An 18786-nucleotide genomic window follows, 5' to 3' on the forward strand; every position below is an offset into this window, starting at 1 on the left:
ACTTCATCCTTCTGTGGGTTAAAAGCTGCAATTCTGTGGAATGAGCCCAGGAGAAGCAAGAATTCAAGAAGATGAAGCCACTTCACCCTTCTGTGGGTTAAAAGCTGCAATTCTGTGGAATGAGCCCAGGAGAAGCAAGAATTCGAGAAGATGAAGCCACTTCACCCTTCTGTTAGCAATGGAGAAGCCTGGAGATTTGAGCAGTAGAACTGAAGTCACTGGGACACATCAAAGGGAGGGTCACTTAATTCTGTCTAGACTAGACGGAAGCCTTAAGAGAATGATTTGTATTGGAGAAATGGAGAAGAAGATTCAGTTGTGTAACTGTAGGATGTTGTTCTATACAAGTTCTAATGTGGCCTGAACTAAGGGATATGGTCTCGGGCCCATGACTTCCTCCAGGAGTCCCTTATATGAACAAAAGGAAGGGTTGAGCTAGGCAATCACTAAAGCTTGTTTGTTTTTCCCAAGGTCCTAGGGGGAGTTCACCTTCCTCCTAGGGAAGATCAAAAAACTCTAGGGAGGACAGTGTGAAGCTGGGGTCAAGGTGGAGGAGCCCCGTAAACTCCCAGCCATGCTTAGTCACCAAGATATTAATAGTACCTAAGCCTCAGCCAGGAAATTCTAGGGTGTTGGTTTCCATGTTTGGGTGTGTTTCTTGTTTGGCATGTAATACAAACTAGAGAAAAGGGGTTTTCTCTTCCTGTTTTGTCTGCCATTGCAAATCAACACCAGCTCTGATAAGCCTAATTCTATCTATCTATCTATCTATCTATCTATCTATCTATCTATCTATCTATCTATCTATCATGCATGTATGCATGCACATATATATGTGTTTATGTATGTATCTATCTATCATGCATGTATGCATGCATGTATATATGTATGTATGTATGCATCTATCTATCTATCTATCTATCTATCTATCTATCTATCTATCTATCTATCTGTAGAGAAAAATCCTGATCCTACAACACAATCCTGAACATGTGAGACCAATTCTAACATCTACCAAATCCTTCCCATCAAGGAAAACAGCAGAGTGAAGAGACAGTCTACAGTATGGGAGAATGTCCTTGTCAGCTATATATCTAATGGGGTTAGTATCTACAATATATTAACAACTAAGAATATTAAACATTAGCCACCTCCCATTAAAAAGTGGGCAAATGAAATGAGCTGACACTTCTCCAGAATGAAGTTGAAATGACCAATTAATATATGAAAAAAATTTACCAGTCCAACATCCTTAGCCACCATAGAAAAGCAAATCAACAGTAAACAGCACATGCTGGCAAAGATGGTGTGGTGGTTTGAGTAGGTTTGGTCCCCATAGATTCATGTGGTTGAATGCTTGGCCACAGGGAGTGGCACTATTGGGAGGTGTGGCCTTGTTGGAGTAGGTGTGGTCTTGTTGGAGGAAGTGTGTCACTGTGGGGGTGGGCTTTGTGGTCTCCTATGCTTTAGCTCCACCCAGTGTGGAATGACAGCATTCTCCTAGCTAACTCTGGATCAAGATGTAAAACTCGCGGCTCTTCCAGCACCAGGTCTGCCTGCACTCTGCCATGTTCCTGCCATGATGATAATGGATTGAACCTCTGAAACGGTAAGGCAGCCCCAGTTCAATATTTGCCCTTATAAGAGTTGCCTTGGTCATGGTGTTTCTTCACAGCAATGAAACCCTAAGACAGATGGTGTGAGGAAACACTTATATACACTGTTGGTGGGAATGCACACTAGTTCAGCTACTGTGGAAAAACGGGTTCTTCAAAAATCTGAACTTGAACTGCCATCTGACCCAGCTGTAGCATCCCTGAGAATTTACACAAAGGACTGTAAGTCAGCACAGGATGGTCCTGCACCTCCATGTTCATTGCATTGTGATTCACAATATGAAGGTTGTGAAATCAATCTGGGTGTCCTTAAACAGGTGAATGGATGCAGAAAGTGTGGCATATAGACACAACAGAGTTTTATCCAGTCATAAAGAAGAATACAATTATGATGTTTGCAGGAAAATGAATGGAACTAGTGACCATTGTATTGAGAGAAATAAGCCAGATTTAGACAAATACCACACATTTCCTACCATGCATAAAAGCTAGGTTATACATACCTAGTACACACATATGTATAACATGAAAGTGGAAGATATTAGGGAAGAAAAAGGAGATGAGTGAGAGTGCAGGAGGAACAGAAGAGGGTAATGGGGAAAATCAGCCACAGTACATGATATACGAGATCAAGATGCCATTAAGAAACAAACCATTTTGTACACTGATTTGTTTGATGTAAAAAGATCCACATTGTTCTCAGGGTCCCTATTGCTGAGACCCATACATGCTGAAAAGGCCCTTACTTGGTCTGGCTGAGCTAGGCTAATATCCATCAACAATACATCACTGGTGTGTGTGTGTGTGTGTGTGTGTGTGTGTGTGTGTGTGTGTGTAGAGAGGAAGAGGGAGAGAAAGAGACAGACAGAGAGGGACAGAGACACAGAGACACAGAAAGACAGAGACAGACAGACAGACAAACAGAGAGGTGGGGTGTCTTAGGGTTACTATTGTTCTGATGAAACATAATGACCAAAACAACCTGAGAAGGAAAAAGTTATTCTGTTACACTTCCAGGTCATAGTTCATCACTAAGGGAAGTCAGGGTAGGAACTCAAGCAAGACAGGACCCCAGAGATAGGAGCTGAAGCAGGGGTCATGGAGTAATTCTGCTTACTGGCTTGTTCTTCATGGCTTTCCCAGTCTGCTTTCTTATAGAACCCAGGAACACCCACAGTGGGCTGGACCCTCCTCCATCACTAATTAAGAAAATGCTTGCTCTACAGGCTTGCCTGCTTACAGTAAGCCTGATCTTCTGGAGCCATTTTCTTAAATGAGGTTTCCTCCTTTCAGGTGACTCTACCTTGTGTACCCCTACTGACATAAAACTAGCAGGCACAGGCTCAGGTGGCAGGGGGACTTACATAACAAAATTTACCACCTCCAACCATTTTAAGTACAAAATCCAGTGTCATGAAGTACATTCCCTCATGCAATAGTCAGCACCGTCCACCTCCAGGGCCTTCTTATCTTCTCGTGTGAGAACTTTAAACAGCAGCTCTCTGTTTCTCGCTCTCCCCAACGCTTGGCAGCCATCATGCTACTTTCTGTCTCTAGGAATCTGACCCTGGTGGGCACATCCTATTAGTGAAGTTATATATTTGTCCTTTTGTGTCTTCTTTCTTTCTTCCTTCCTTTCTGTTTTCTTTCTTTCTACATTGTAGCTTGTACCAATGACTTTCCTTTTTAAGGCTGGATGATAACCCCTTGCATGTGGACTCTGTATTCTCTTCATCTATTTGCATACCAATGGCTCCTGGGATGCTTCTATTTTTGGCTATTGTGAGGAATATCAGAACATCAGTACATAGATATCTCTGTAACTTCTTCGTGTTCCATGATGTACATATTAGAAGCTCATTAGCCTTTGAGACCAGTCCATACATCTCCCTTAAGCTTCCCATAAATAAGAAGCAATATCACTACATGTCTATACACTCACTAGGGTGAGAGCTGGGCTAGAGGTCAGAGACTCAGGCTCCCAGCACAACTGTGGCTTTCTGGGCTTTTGTTTGCTTTCTCTAGAAAGGGATGGCTGGTGTAAGTCTGTTGGTTTCACAGGCGTAATGTGCACATCTAATGGTTGGTCAGTCCTGAGCATCAGTGGTTAATAATATCCCAGACAGTGGTTGTTTCTGCATTCTGAATTCCTCATCCATCCTTGGAACATCTGCAATTGGACTTCATTGAGTGTGACCCATTCCTCTCCAGCTTGATGTGAATGGGTTTAGGTTCTACACCAGTTTGGGGGCGAGTCTTGGTTGGTTTAAGCTAAACAGCATATTCTACTACATTTTGATTCCAATTCTATTGGGTAGATATCAGAATGAAGTAATTTCATTCTCTTCTATATTTTATTTATTTATTTATTCAAAATTTATTTATTTATTTTATTTATATGAGTACACTGTAGCTGTACAGATGGTTGTGAGCCTTCATGTGGTTGTTGGGAATTGAATTTTAGGACCTCTGCTCACTCTGGTCAACCTTGCTTGCTCAGACCCAAAGATTTATTTATTATTATACATAAGTACATTGTAGATGTCTTCAGACATGCCAGAAGAGGGCATCAGATCTCACTACAGGTGTGTCTTAGTCAGGGTTTCTATTTCTGCACAACATCATGACCAAGAAGCAAGTTGGGGAGGAAAGGGTTTATTTGGCTTACTTCCACATGGCTGTTCATCACCAAAGGAAGTCAGGACTGGAACTCAAGCAGGTCAGGAAGCAGGAGCTGATGCAGAGGCCATGGAGGGATGTTCTTTACTGGCTTGCTTTTCCTGGCTTGCTCAGCCTGCTCTCTTATAGAGCCCAAGACCTCCAGCCCAGGGATGGCACCACCCACAAGGGGCCCTACCCCCTTGATCACTAATTGATCACTAATTGATCAGAAAATGCCCCACAGCTGGACCTCATGGAGGCACTTCCCCAACTGAAGCTCCCTTCTGTGATAACTCCAGCCTGTGTCAAGTTGACACACAAAAGTAGCCAGTACAAGGTGGTTGTGAGCCACCATGAGGTTGCTGGGATTTGAACTCAGGACCTTTGGAAGAGCAGTCAGTGCTTTTACCTGCTGAGCCATCTCATCAGCCCCATCTTCTATATTTAAATGTCCAAGAATAAATCTTGTCAAGGAACCCGGCAAGTAAGATGGATAAGCACAGAGTTGGCTCAGTTGAAGTGGAATGTAGGGGAGACCCATATTCCCCAGACTCTCCCTCAGACATCCTCTGTATCCACAGGACTTTGAAAACCACTGAGCAAAGTAGCGATCCTCTAAGAAGGTGGCCTGTATGTACAAAGTCCTATATTTCATTAACTTTGTGGATCCCACACAATGTTCTTCCTGCTGCTTCTCAGTTTCTCAGTTTGTCTTTTATGATTTTTTTTTTTTGTTGTTGTTGTTTGAAAAGCCTTTGTGATATGGGCCATGATATCACAAAATGTCCCTGGGCATGTGTGTGGAGGGGTCAGCTTTGGCCGTTATCACAAGATACAAATTATATCATAGATTATATGGTTTAACTAACAGACACTTCTTTTGGAGGCTGGGAATTCCAAGATGAGGATGATGGCTGATTAGGTGCCCGATGAAGGCCCTTCTTGTTTGTAGATACATGCCGTCTTTCTTCATCCTCACACTAGGATGGAGGGAGAGCATGTTTGTCTGTTTTTTTTTTTTTTATATATCAATGGAAACCCCATCATGTGCCTCACTTTCATGGCCTTATCTAGATCTAAAGCGTTCCAATATTTCCTAATTCCACTGTGTTAGGATTGGCTTTGACATGTGCATTTGGTAGGAAGAAGTGGCTCATGTGGCCTGCGACAAACATCAGGCTAAAGTTCAGATCCTAGAAAGCCCCAAGGCTAACTGCTATCCCAGCAGTTTGAGACCTACCAGTGTGGTTGAGTGCTTGGGAGGCTGGTGGGCTTGATATCCTTGCTGCTCTAACTGGAAGTGGTACCTGGACTTGCTGATCTCAGGAGAGTGAGCTGCCCAGGCGAGGCACCTGGTTTTGACTCGTTGGTTCACCAAGGCATTAGTCTGTCACTGGTTCTCTGTCTAGGGTGAGGAAATGTTTGTTTGCATGTATAGTAGGAACAGTGTCACACAACAGATCCCTGACAATTTATTTCTATTTGCTTCTACTTCAACAGTCACATGGTGTGTTCCAATATTCTTGAACCTAGCCATTGTCCCCCTTACTTAAAACTTAGCTTAGTTTTGCCATCTTCCACGATTGAGTTGTTCATCATCTCATGGCCCTCTAGAAATCATGCTGCTGGGAGGCAAGATCTGTATGAGTTTGACTCCCTGGAGTGTTCAGTGTCTGGTGTAGAGACTAGGTACAGGAGAGGGATTCCTAAGGCAAACATCTGAATCTGGAATGCTCCAAAATTACACTGCAGTGCTGGCATGGTGTCACATATTAGAAATTCTTACATGTAGCTTTATGTGGTGGGTCGCTGCCAAACCATAGGTGTGCAAAAAATACTGTATAAAATGACTTTCAGTTTTACTATATAAGTTGTGTGTGAACCATACTTAAGATATCTGGTACTTGTGTAAAGTCTTCAAAAATCTAAAAAGGAAAGAAAGAAAGTGTTGTAGTTAGGGTTTTACTGCTGTGAACAGACACCGTGACCAAGGCAACTCTTAGAAGGACAATATTTAATTGGGGCTGGCTTACAGCTTCAGAGGTTCAGTCCATTATCCTCAAGGCGGGAACATGGTAGCATCCGGGCAGGCATAGTACAGGAGGAGCTGAGAGTTCTACATCTTCAACTGAAGGCTGCTAGCAGAATACTGGCTTCCAGGCAGCTAGGATGAAGGTCTTAAAGCCCATGCTCACAGTGATACGTCTACTCCAACAAGGCCACACCTACTCCAACAAGGCCACACCTTCTAATAGTGACACTCCCTAGGCTGAGCATATGCAAACTATCACAGAGAGAAAGAAAGAAAGAGAGGAAGAAAGAAAGAAAGAAAGAAAAGAGAGAAAGAAGGAAGGAAGGAAAGAAAGAAAGAAAGAAAGAAAGAAGAAAGAAAAGAAAGAGAAACAAGGAAGGAAAGAAATAAAGAAAAGAAAGAGAGAAAGAAGGAAGGAAAGAAAGAAAGAAAGAAGAAAGAAAAGAAAGAGAAACAAGGAAGGAAAGAAATAAAGAAAAGAAAGAGAAAGAAGGAAGGAAGGAAAGAAAAAAGAAAAGAAAGATAGAGAGAAAGAAGGAAGGAAAGAAGGAAAGAAAGAAAGAGAGAGAGAGAGAGAGAGAGAGAGAGAGAGAGAAAGGAAGGAAGGAAGGAAGGAAGGAAGAAAACACCTGAAATTCAAAACACTTTTGGCCCCAAGCATTTCAAATTAAGAATACTCAACCTGTCTGCATATTTAATTGACTAAATCACAGCAGCTCTGTGCTGTTGGGATTTTTGGGATTCCTGTTTTAGGAAATAAAGGGCCAGAAGGGAAACTCTTGGCCTGAGGACACAGATCCAGTGAGGCTGACTGCCAAATCTCTGTCCCCTCTCAGCTTTTGGCTGCCACGCTGAGCTCTCAGCCTCCAGTGTTTCTCAGGGGTGTGTGGACTCAGAGAGCTGGAAGAAGAAGCCATTCAACTTGGTGGCAGGAAGCTGATTTGGTATCGTGTAGAAACTTCTAGTGTCCTGATGTAAGGGAGTTAAGGATTCCTGGGCTTCGAGTGAAAGGGCAAGGTAGAGGGGTCGGGAAGGATGAAAGACACCAGAGGGCTTTTGGGCACAGATGCTTATCTTGACAATGCAGTTACTTTGAGAGGGGCCTCAAAGATCAGCCAGTCCTAGGAGGTTAGAGAAATGAATGGGGCTTGTTTTGCCAGAGGCTCCTGGCCACATACCGTAGAGATGCAGATCCAAGCACAGCCTGGGTGCACAAAGTTCTGATGCCTCCAGCAGTGTACCTTTATAAGGATCTGTGTAGCCCTTCACACGTGGCCAATGCCACGGCCTTGTCAGAAGCCATCTGGTCCCCTCTGTAGGTGCTACCCATCTTACCTCTGAACTGTTGGAGCACCTGCCTCAGATCCTACAAGAGGCCACACTGGAGCAAGACCTGCCAGCATGACCATTAATGACTCCTCATCTCCTTTTCCCTTCTGCTCTGAGGCTGTCTGTCATACCAGGCCACACCCTGCCCAGCCACACCTTTTGCCACACTCTGCCTCTTCCCTATTCTTGTAAGTGGTGTTCTTGGTTCCCCACTGCTTCTAATTTAAGATTATAACTCAACTGAGCTCTTGCAGAGAATCACACACATACACACACATGTTCTATATTACATTTGGCCAATGCCCTTACAGACACAGATACATATAGCCAGACACACATGCATCCACTAGGTTCTTTACACAGATGTATACTTGAAGGCATGCCATACATGTATACCCTATCTGCTGTTTGCATGTAACAGACATGCATGTATGCATGTACATACATCTACTAGGCCATCTTCCTCATACATGCATGCATACCTGTATGTCCTCTAAACCCTCCCATCTATGTGTACATGGAAACTCCACTGCCCTCTATTGCCTACCTAGTGACTCCTCCACACTCCCCTGCATGTCCTCTCTGACCACACAGCAGCTGGTTGCCCCTTCTCCATGCTCCAGGGAACAGGACAGAGTGCTCCTTAAGCAGGCCCTGTTGTGTGTCATGCTCTATTTGTTTCCTGATTTTCATTCATTCACTAAAATTCCTTTCTGGACCCCAGTCCCTAGAATGGTGTCCTGCACCCAGTAAGCAATTGAGGGTGGCTTCATGGACGGAAGGAGGGGTTCTAATGAGCCCTGGGAGTGTTAGGCTATGGTTTTCTTTTTTGTTTGTTTGTTTCTTTTTTTCATTTTTTATATTTTTATTTTTTCCTTTTTTTTAAAAAAACTAATCATTCCATTCATTTACATCTCAAATTATATCCCACTTCCTGGTTACCCCTCCACAAGCCTCCTATCCCACAACCTCCCTCTCCTCTCTCCCCTTTGCCTCTATGAAGGTGCTCCCCCACCCACCCATCCTCTCCAACCCCACCCCTCCAGCATCAAACCTCCCCGGGACCAAGGGCCTCCCCTCCCATTGATGTCAGACAAGGCCATCCTCTGCTACATAAGTACCTGAAGCCGCAGATCCCTCCCTGTACACTCCTTGGTTGGTGGTCTAGTCCACTGGAAGCACTGGGTGGTTCGGCCAGCCAACATTGTTCTTCCTGTGGGGTTGCAATCCCTTTCCACTCCTCCAATCCTTCTGCCAGCTCCCCAACCAGGGTCCCTGAGCTCAGTCTGATGGTTGGATCCAAGCATCCACATCTTTCTTTCTCCCTTTCTCTCTCTCTCTTTCTCTCTCTGTCTCTCTTTCTTTCCTCCTTCCTCCCTTTTTTCTTTCTTTCTCTTTTTCTCCAGGACTGTGCTGCCCTTGGCCTCAGCAGGACTGGGGAAGGACAAAGGTAGTTTTACTTTGAACACCACAAAGAAACAAATGGAAAAGAAAGAAAAGAACTCAGCAGCTCCCTAGGTGATTCTACTCCCGCTCTTGGTCAGGCACCACTGCTCACAATCCTGAAGGATGCAAATGGTAGGGTCAGGCCTTGGTCCCTGTGTTACCTGAGCCTGACTCTCAGAGCCTGTGCAGGCTCGTGGAAGCATAGTTAAACAGACAAGAGGAGGAGAGGTCAGGTCAATCTGCCGGGGTTGGTGAATCACAAATATCAGGATGCAGAGCAATGGTTCTTAGTAGGGGAGCATTTTGCCTCCTTTTCCCAGTAAACATCTGGAAACACCTTATTGTCCCATGTCAGGGGTGGATGCTATTGGGTAGAGCCCCAGGGATGTAGAACCCTGTAATCCACAGGAATGCCAAAATCAGCACTTTTAGGAACCCCTGGTACAGAAAAGTGGCTGGGCATTGGAAAGTGTGTCATGTGACCCTTGTCTCTGGATTGATTATGCATATGTCATGGGGATATTGTGAGACAGTTGATATGCAAAACATGTTACTAGGTGCAGTGAAGGTATTCAATAACGCTCTCCTTCCCCAGCCATAGAACCCAGAAAAACATGTCCTTCTTTCTCCCCAGCTACCTTCCCAGTTCACCACCTATCATCACCTGGACCCCCTGGCTGCAGAAGTGTCCCTGTTCTGCTGGGCTCCTGCCTGTGAAGCACACAGCTACTAGGCAGGGGAGCCAGTCCTCTTCAGATCAGAGACACATAGAGCTCAGGGTGGATATAGGACATGGTATGCACAAATGTGTGTGTGGAGTGTGTAGAGTGTGTGGTATGGTGTGTGTATGTGGTGTGGTGTGTGTGTGTGGGGGGGGTGGTGTGGTGTGTGTTGTGGTGTGTGGTATGTTGTATGTGTGTGTTTGTGTGTGTGGTGTGGTATGTGGTATGTGTGTGTATGTGTGTGTGTGGTATGTGTGTGTAGTGTGTGGTCTGGTGTGTACGTGTGTGTGGTATGTGCGGCGGTGGTGGTGTTTTTGTGTGTGTGTATTCATGCATATCTGTGCTCTTGTCTCTGATTTGTTTGACAGTAAGAAGATAGAACTGGCCTGTCTCATTCGGAACCACATTTATATCTCTCAACATGTCTGCATCCACATCCTGGGTGTGCTCCTGATGTGAACTCACAAGCAAGGTGTATTCCAGACCTCAGCCCACAGAACTAAGAGTTTGATTTTCCATCCCAGGATGTGCTTTTTATTCCACTCATTATACAGCCCGTTATACTTCTGATCACAGTCTCCGCCTCCCCTGCCCCCCACCCCCCCCCACTGTACTGCTCAGAAAACAACCTGAGGTTTCCTGTTCCTCAGGACCATGTCTGGTTTCAACCCTCGGAGAGAGCTTTCACCCCTGTTTGAACAGAAAAGTGTCACAAAATGCAAGAAAGGGACTGTCAAAGACACTATTTTCACCTTGGGAAATTAGGACGTTGTGAGGAGTCCCCAGTCAGCGGCAAAGCACAGGTCCTCGGAGAAGCACAAGGGGAGTTCTTGTACATCCTCTTTTTTTTCCCTCGGCTGAGGAGGTGTCTCCCAGCACTCACAGCCCTGCAGTGAAGCATGTCCACACAGCCCTTGCAGGGGTCATTCCTTAACAGCTGCGGGGCAGCTGGTGCCACCATTCTAGTCCTGGCTGTTGTGTCCTGCTCCCTGTTCTCTTGGGGCATCTGGGATAAATGAAGGGAAGGGGAGCCCAGGGATGAAGGCAGCAAGATTGAGCTTCCAAGTGAGGGAGGTACAGCAGAGCCTGCTTACTGTGTGTGCTGTGTGTGTTGCACGTCCTGCAACACCGTGTTGGGGGCTGCATGTTGGAAATGAGTTTGCATCAGAATAAAAACATGAGAAGACAAGTCTGGGAAGACTCTGAAGGGCCCACAGTGGCATGAAACAGAACTTAAAATGTCCTGGTAGAGGCTGTGACAAGCCACAGATGGCTTTGTAGGAAAGGAATGATGGGAGCCTGTCTGCATTTTAGAAAGCAGGCTGGGGTCTATATGGTGGAAGGAGCACGTGGAAGATGGCCAAAGGGAACGCTCCACAAAGACCACAGGAAGGAGACAGGTGATAACCGTGGACATGGTGTGGCTGTGTAAAGGAGCCGACCCTCAGAGATGAGTGAGGTTTTCTTTTCTTTTCTTTTCTTTTCTTTTCTTTTCTTTTCTTTTCTTTTCTTTTCTTTTCTTTTCTTTTCTCTTCTCTTCTCTTCTTTTCTTCTCTCCTCTCCTCTCCTCTCCTCTCCTCTCTCTCTCTCTTTGTTTTTTTTTGGTTTTGTTTTTGGTTTTGGTTTTTTTTTTGAGACAGGATTTCTCTGTATCCTGGAACTCACTCTGTAGACCATGCTGGCCTTGAACTCAGAAATCCACCTGCTTCTGCATCCCAAGTGCTGGGATTAAAGGCATGCGCCACCACCCCCCGACTGAGTGAGGTTTTCATAGCCCATATAGGTTCGAATCGTGTGTTCTTTGTCCACAGACAGGCTGATTCTCATTCTCTGAGAAATCCCAAAGTCTCTTCTATCACACAACTTCCTAGTTCAAATGATGCTTCCTAGTTTAATCACATAGCCACGTGCTTAGACACAAGCTTCTCTTCCCGATACTGAATGCTCACTGAAGTCAGGGGCTGTGGGTGATTTGTTCATCCTTTCATTTTCCTTGTATCAACTTGCTTGGTAGAGACTTATGGAGCAAATACATTGTAGAAAACAAGTTTTCTGCAAGCTCTTCTAGAAACCTCCATGGCCGACACATGGGCATGGCAGCCTGAGAAGTCCAGGCAAATCACCGTGTGGTGGGGTGGTCAGCTTGGAGACTTATCCAGAAAGACAATGAATTTGCTGCAGAGTATGCTCCAGGGGTGGGAAGCCGATCCCAGAGGGTGTCGTATTCTTATCTCATTTGTACAAGTCAGGTGGCCTCTGCCCCTCCTCCCTAGCTTCACCCTTCTCTTTTCTCTAGCTCTCATCTCTAGCTGTTCTCCAGAGGAAATTAATGTCTAAGTGGTAGAATAATCAGCTCCCAGTCCTGGCATGCATTAACCTTGAATTGATGGTGTCAACTAATGGGCAAGGAAGGGGAGCACTTGGGAGTCATGGCAACCCTAACTGAACGCCTTCCTCCAGGGCCTGATGTGAAGAGTCCTTGAACCTTCTTTCCTCTTCCAGATATCATTATTGGATTCTCATATTCCATGTCTAATATCAGTGGTAGTCTTTATTTTAGCCACTTTCCCACTTTCAAATAAGACAATCTATGACATCCTACAAAGAAAGGTTGAACACTTCTTGTTACCTTGACAACAGGGGAAGTGTCAATCACAACCTTCACTTGCTGGGTCAGACAAACTGCGTGGCTTGTTTGAGTGTCTGATTTTCTTATCTGTAAAGCAGCGATGATGGTAGTGCCCATCTCATAGGCTGGTTGTGTGGACCACGTGGAGTTTCACTCTGGGATACTACATGATTCAGATGAGCATCTTGGCCCCAGACTCTCGCTGAGCCTGTCCCCTTCGCTTTAAGACAGAGTGGTACTCATGGAGAATGAAGCAACTACACAGTTGTCAGTTTGCTGATGCTGTGTACATCTAGCCCTGGTGTGGTTTCTTATCACCTAAAAATCATGGTTCATTTATTCTTCCCATGATACCAGATTTTCCCCCACAATCATCATAGTAAGGTGACACTGGGCTGATGGGATCCTCTAAGGTAGCCCCTTCGCTGCGGCCCATCACCAGCTGCCTCCTCCCATGGCCTTTGTCTGAATCAGCTGACACGGTAGTCCTCATCTTAACATACTAGATTACAGCTGGCAGAGCCCTTCCGTTTCTGGGGCCTCAATTCACCATTCCTGCAATACTATAGGAGAGCCAGGAGATATACTATCCAACCATTTTACAGATGTGAATGCCTTTTTGCTTATACGCTCATTCACATGATAAACATTTCTGGAACACATCTGGTACAAGATGCTGAAGCTCAGAGGATTGATGTCTGTGGCCTAGGTGTCATTCATTGCTCTAAGTGCTGGCTCTGCATCAAAGCTCACAGGGTCCTGTAACCCGTACCACACACACTTCTTGAGTCTGCCCAGTCCCTGACCCTGAGACCCAGCATTGAGGTCCAAACGCAGTGACCGTTTTCGTGAAAGCAGTCCAGGTGTGCTCCTTGGGTTTGTCTGCTCTTCCCGGGTGAGTAGTCACTCACAGTTTAGACTCCAGTCCTCCTGGTGGGAGCCCTGGCACCTCTCCTGCTGGCATCTGTTTTCTGAGTTCATGTAGCACTTTGACCCCGCTTGTAGTACCTGGTGTCTATCCAGTTTCTCTGACTATGTTACAATGCTTCATGTCTACACTTACGCTCTCTCACATGGTATCCTTACCTGTATAGGAAGCCACCAGGTGAGACACCGAGGAGTCAGGGGCTCTTCCTGTCATCCCCAAGTCCTCAGAGTCAAGCCCTGACCATGGATTCAATATATTGAAGGATAGAGGCATTTTTAATTGGTCACTGCCCCTCCTTGAGTAATGCTGGTACCTCCCACCCTCTGGGTGTAATTGAGGGAGGAAGAGGTCAAAGAGAGGAAGTGTGGATTGAGAAAGTTATTAAAGGTGGAAGCTGAAAACCAGGCCTGGCACCCTCTGTTTCTCAGGGTGCACTGTTTTAATATTGGAGGCTTCTTGCTGATAGGTGTTCAATAGCTATAAAAGCCTGTGCCCAAGTCACCTCCCCCACTCTGCTCATTCCCTGTTCCCCCCACAGACCCAGGTCAGGAAATTAGAAAGACAAAAAGCAGCCAGGTGACTTGCTCAGAGGAAATGAAAAGGAATTCATGTTGATGATATTCCTAGTGCCAGGTCGACTTACTATAAGGGAATATTATCCCCATGTAAGGTGGGTCAGTGGTCTCTAACTTCAACTCATTTATTCAGTGATAGAGGTGAGTGGCCCTCACAGAGGCCCATGCTGTGGCTGAGAGGTGGGTGGCCTTGGGGGAGAAATGTAGTTTCTAAAGGTGTAAATACATTTGGGAATGCTATGACTCCAAACTCAATCCAGTTCCAGGCAGAAGGGCCTTAAAGTTAAAGAAGCAATTATTTGGGGCTGCTCACTAGAGGGAAGTTAAAGCTAGCTTTATTCAAAGACCATGGCAATGGGCTGTTTGTAATGAAGGAGCTAGAGTGGGTTCAACTCCCAGTACTGAACGGGCAAACGGTTGTCTCTAGTCACGGGGCAGGATGAAGGTTCATGAATGTGAAGTAATGACAAGAAAGCTGGAGAATGTGAAATGTCCAATAGATAACATCAGGACTAAGACATATTTTGGAAAAACCAACCAGACAGGTTTTTAGCTGGAGCCAAGCCAGGGTGAGCAGACATCATCTGTGGCACGTGAAGAACTATAGATATCCAAGGTGATCTGACGTCAAGGCTGGGTGCTTCCTGTTGAAACTGGATTTTAGAAGGAATTTTACAGAAGGGCCTCATTGAGGGTTCAGGAGTCTGCCTAAAGTCAGACAAGCAAAGAATCAGTGTCAGTAGGCTAAGAAAGAGATGGGTCAGGAGACACAAGAAGGTTCTGGAGAAGGTATGTTGACCTTGGGGAATGGTAGGCATCTATATAGACTCACTCTGCTTTATGCCTATAGAGAGAGCTACTCTACTCAGAAGGTGGGCAGGGGTGGGGATGAGAGTCACTCATCTTAAAGGCATCACTTGGGCTGGTGATAGCAGGTAGGAATTACCATCAATCTACATGGCCCCTGAAACTAGAGCTCCAGGTCAGAGAGAGAAGGTTGCTGTATTGGTGTGTGTGTGTGTGTGTGTGTGTGTGTGTGTGTGTGTGTGTGTGTAGGGGATGGGTGTTATGTGACTCTGAGGAGTATAAACAGAGCTCTGTTCAATGTGATGCTCTAGGTTTTTGTGCCTGATGTCCCCAACATATCATTTGGAGTAAGTCTTTTTCCACCTCTTCTGGTCCCTGTGCTATATAACCATTTGGGCCACATCCCCCACACCAAAGAGACCTCTATTTGGCCATGTCTTGGGTTTCAGCTTTGGTTTTAGGGAAAGTGATTCATCTGGGAGTTGGCATGAGACCAAGAGGCCAGGTCAGTCCCCTGAGCAGAGAGTGGCAGTTCCCTCCTACCTCCTTCTGACTGTGCAAGGGAAATTCCAAACTGGGGCCCAGGCTGACCTCACCCCCTTCCCAGCCTTCACCTCTAGGAAGTCTTTAACATTGTTGACTTAACAGACAGCCTGCAGCCAGGTCTTAGGGTGAGCGTCTAGGATGCCCCCTGATGTAGGTGCTTAGAGATTTGCTCCCATGGAGAGAATGTTAACACTGTTGTATACTGACCCCTCCACAGTGACAGCCCTGTCCCATCGGACAGTGTGTGGGACTCTTCTCAGGCTGTGAACAGTCTTGATGACATAACTTATAAGCTGGAGAAGTGTTCTTTGAGTGAAATGTGGTTTCTTCATTAGGCCAACATTGACTAGAATCTACTCTGGGCCAAGGTTTATGCCAGTGCTCTCAGCGCTTGGGACCCAAAGATGTATATATGTATACATCATGGTGAGGAGGATATCTTTTGAATTTAACAGCTCTCAGTTAAATAAGAGAAAAGGTTGTAGACATGAATTTGTGACTGAGGAGAGGAACTGCTACTTACTAATTTGGTTGTTGTTGTTGCTGTTGTTACTGTAATGAAATGCCAGAGGCTGGGTACTCAGGGGCTTTATGAGTTCACAGGTTGGGAGGCTGCAATATAAATAGCCTGGCACCGGACCTTTAGGGGTGCCTGTCTGCATCAACTCATTGGACTGACAGCCCACAGACAGGAACACCAGCAGAAGGGGGAGAACACCAGGCAGGACAGGAGGCCAGACTGGAGGAGAGGCCCGTCATCTATCTTTCCTCTGGGCCCTGCTCAGGAGATTCACATCACCCCTCAACAATGTCACACTGGGAACTGAGCTCCCAGAACACAACCCCATGAGGACACACTCAAACCACATCCAAACCAGGGGAAACCAAGTTATTGTAGGGGAAGGAGTTGACGAGGGAAAGGAGAGAGGGTTTTGTGTAGAGAATTCTCTGGGGACTCTGGAAAGTCTCAGGAAGGCAGAAAGTGAACTGGTTCTTGAAGGGTGAGCAAGACAGCCTTCGGGACAGAGGGGACAGCCTATGTGGGGGACCAGAGGCTGAGGACAAGGGTGTGTTCCAGAAAGACCATGAGATGGTCGGCATGAGGACAAATAGCACGGGGACATGGGCAGGTGCTTCAGGAGAACAGAGTAGGGTGTGTGTTGTCAAGTAAACAACAAGAGCCAGCAGGAGGCTTAGCTTGACAAACTCTGATTCAGAGGCTGAGGGTAACTGCAGTAAGATTTATCTGTCACTCACCCTGAAGGATGAGTTTATATTTTTCTGTCACTCCCACGGAGGCTGCCAGACTTAACAAATAGAAACACAGAACATCCAGGTAAGTCTGAACTTCAGAATAATGATCAATATTTTGAGCCATGCTCCAAACATCACCTCCTTTGACATTTGTCCAAAATTTAAATTCAGTTGGGTTTCCTGTGTTTTCCATGACCGTTCAGCTCGTAGCGCAAGCCCGAGGGAAAATGGCCCCACATCCGTTTTTTTTCTCTGACCAGAGAGCAATTACTTACACTTGTTTGTGTGGTGCCGAGCTCTCTGCTTGAATTGGTTAGAACAATGGATCAAAATATACGTGTATCTGGGGAGTCCTGATGTCTGCCTTTCTGGAAGACTGTGAGAAATTGGATCCAAATATCGGTATTTCTTGATGATTAACCATGAGCAATGTTTGCCTCAGTGCACGGTCTCTTTTTGAACAGATATGTTGGATTGCTGAGAATTCGAGCCAGCCGCTTGTCTGTGCTTGGGGCCCTGCACCGTCAATACCTTCACTTTTCACAGGCTCTTTTGGTGTCTGTAACCATTATGGTTAATGTGTAATTAAACTGGAAAACACCTGCTGGAGGCCAGGGCCCGACTCTGCTCCATAAACAGCAATTTACTGAATGAGCCAGTAAATAAACAGTTCCTGCCAGCTAGAGAGAGGCCACTCCTCACCCCTATAATTTAGAATAAAGTTAACCCCTTAAGAGTTACAGAAGAGTATTTAAATAAGGCACAGAGAAGAAACCACCTATAAACATAGTCTAAGAGGCTATCTTTGGAAAGCCCCAGACAGAATGGAGCTGACCCAGGAGTTGGGTGGGAAGGCTTGCAATGAAAACCCCTAGAATCAATCCTATGGGCTCTGAGAACCAGTTGTTCTCCAGAGAGGTCAGTCACCTGGAAGCCTTGAAAAGAAAGAAAACCTTAGAGGACTAGGGGATGTTATGAGGGCCTACCAGTGGAGACAAGGCTGGGGCTGGCCAGATGGGAGAAGGTAGGTCTCCGAAGGACTCTGGGAGCTGTGAAGAGCAAGGTGGCAGCCCTCTCCTCCCGACATACATCCTCCTAGACTTTGATTTCAGACCAGGAAGAGAACCAGAGACATCAGCAGAGAGCACTTTTCCTTCCTCTCTCCTCCTCCAACCCCTGGAGACTTTCCCCTCCCTCCCTCTCTTTTTACTTCCCTCCCTCCTCCCCTCCTTTCCTTTCTTCCCTCCTTTCCTTTCTTCCTTCCCTCCCTCCCTCTCCCTTTTTGTCCTTGTTGCAACTCTGTGGGTTAATCCTTATTCCTACAAAAGCTTCTGGTGGGTTTGGTTGGTATGAGTCAATTTTCTCAAAGGCTGGTCAGCTCTCAGAGAACTGGCCAAACCAGGTTGCTGACTTGGAAAGACCTAGAGTGTGACCTCTGTGATGGCCAAACCAAGGCCTAGAATGTGTGTGTGTGTGTGTGTGTGTGTGTGTGTGTGTGTGTGTGTGTGTGTAGGACAGCAAGTGCCTGCTCCATCATTATCTATCTCTACATGGTTCCTTTAAGAGCCTCAGCAAGCCCCAGTGGCACCACTGTCCCTGCCCTCACAGCACTGGGGTTACAGGTAAACAGAGCCATAGCTCCATTGCTCTCTCTCTTTCTCTTTCTCTCTCTCTGAGTATTGTGGATCTAAGCTCAGATTCCAAGCTTGCCACTAAGCTGCTTGCCCCTTCACAACCTCTCAACCATTCTGTGTGAATTCTTACAGACTGCCAAGAAACTCTTGATGAGAAGGGTATGTAAACAAACAAAAGCAGTCTTGAAAACTAGGCAGCTAACAGCAAATAGTATCCAGATAAATGCTATTCATTGAGAGAAAAGGTGTGTCCCGTTTAGGAGAAATAAGGTGAGGAGAGACAGGGGAGAGCGTGGATTGGCCTTGTGGTGGGAGGATCGGGATCCCAGCCTGGAGCATTTGCCACTTCAGATGCCCGCTGCATGCTCCTGTCTTCCAACGGGCTGAAAAAGAAATGCACCCTGAAACCTTTGCACTGAGCATCTGTTCCCTGCTGGCTTCTCTCAGCAAGATGCCAATGGTACAACCTTCTGCATTTCTGGAGAAGAGCTGAGGCGGTCTGCAGCTACCTGCGCTATGGAGCAGGGACTCTTTGACAATCATCCTGCACATTGTATGTCTGTATCCAGACAGGGACTCTTATCTCAGGTGAGGGCAGACTGCCACT

At 46.0% G+C, this 18786-nt stretch overlaps 1 long non-coding RNA gene across 1 annotated transcript; it reads left to right on the forward strand.

Moving 5' to 3' along the window:
• Positions 1-1558: 1558 nt before the first annotated feature.
• LOC116078202 lies at positions 1559-10995 on the forward strand. The gene is made up of 3 exons (XR_004113448.1): positions 1559-1609; positions 9719-9879; positions 10175-10995. It is a non-coding gene; the product is annotated as an uncharacterized LOC116078202 (long non-coding RNA).
• Positions 10996-18786: the final 7791 nt, after the last annotated feature.

Source organism: Mastomys coucha, unplaced genomic scaffold, assembly GCF_008632895.1.
Source record: "Mastomys coucha isolate ucsf_1 unplaced genomic scaffold, UCSF_Mcou_1 pScaffold5, whole genome shotgun sequence".
NCBI classification, from domain to species: domain Eukaryota; kingdom Metazoa; phylum Chordata; class Mammalia; order Rodentia; family Muridae; genus Mastomys; species Mastomys coucha.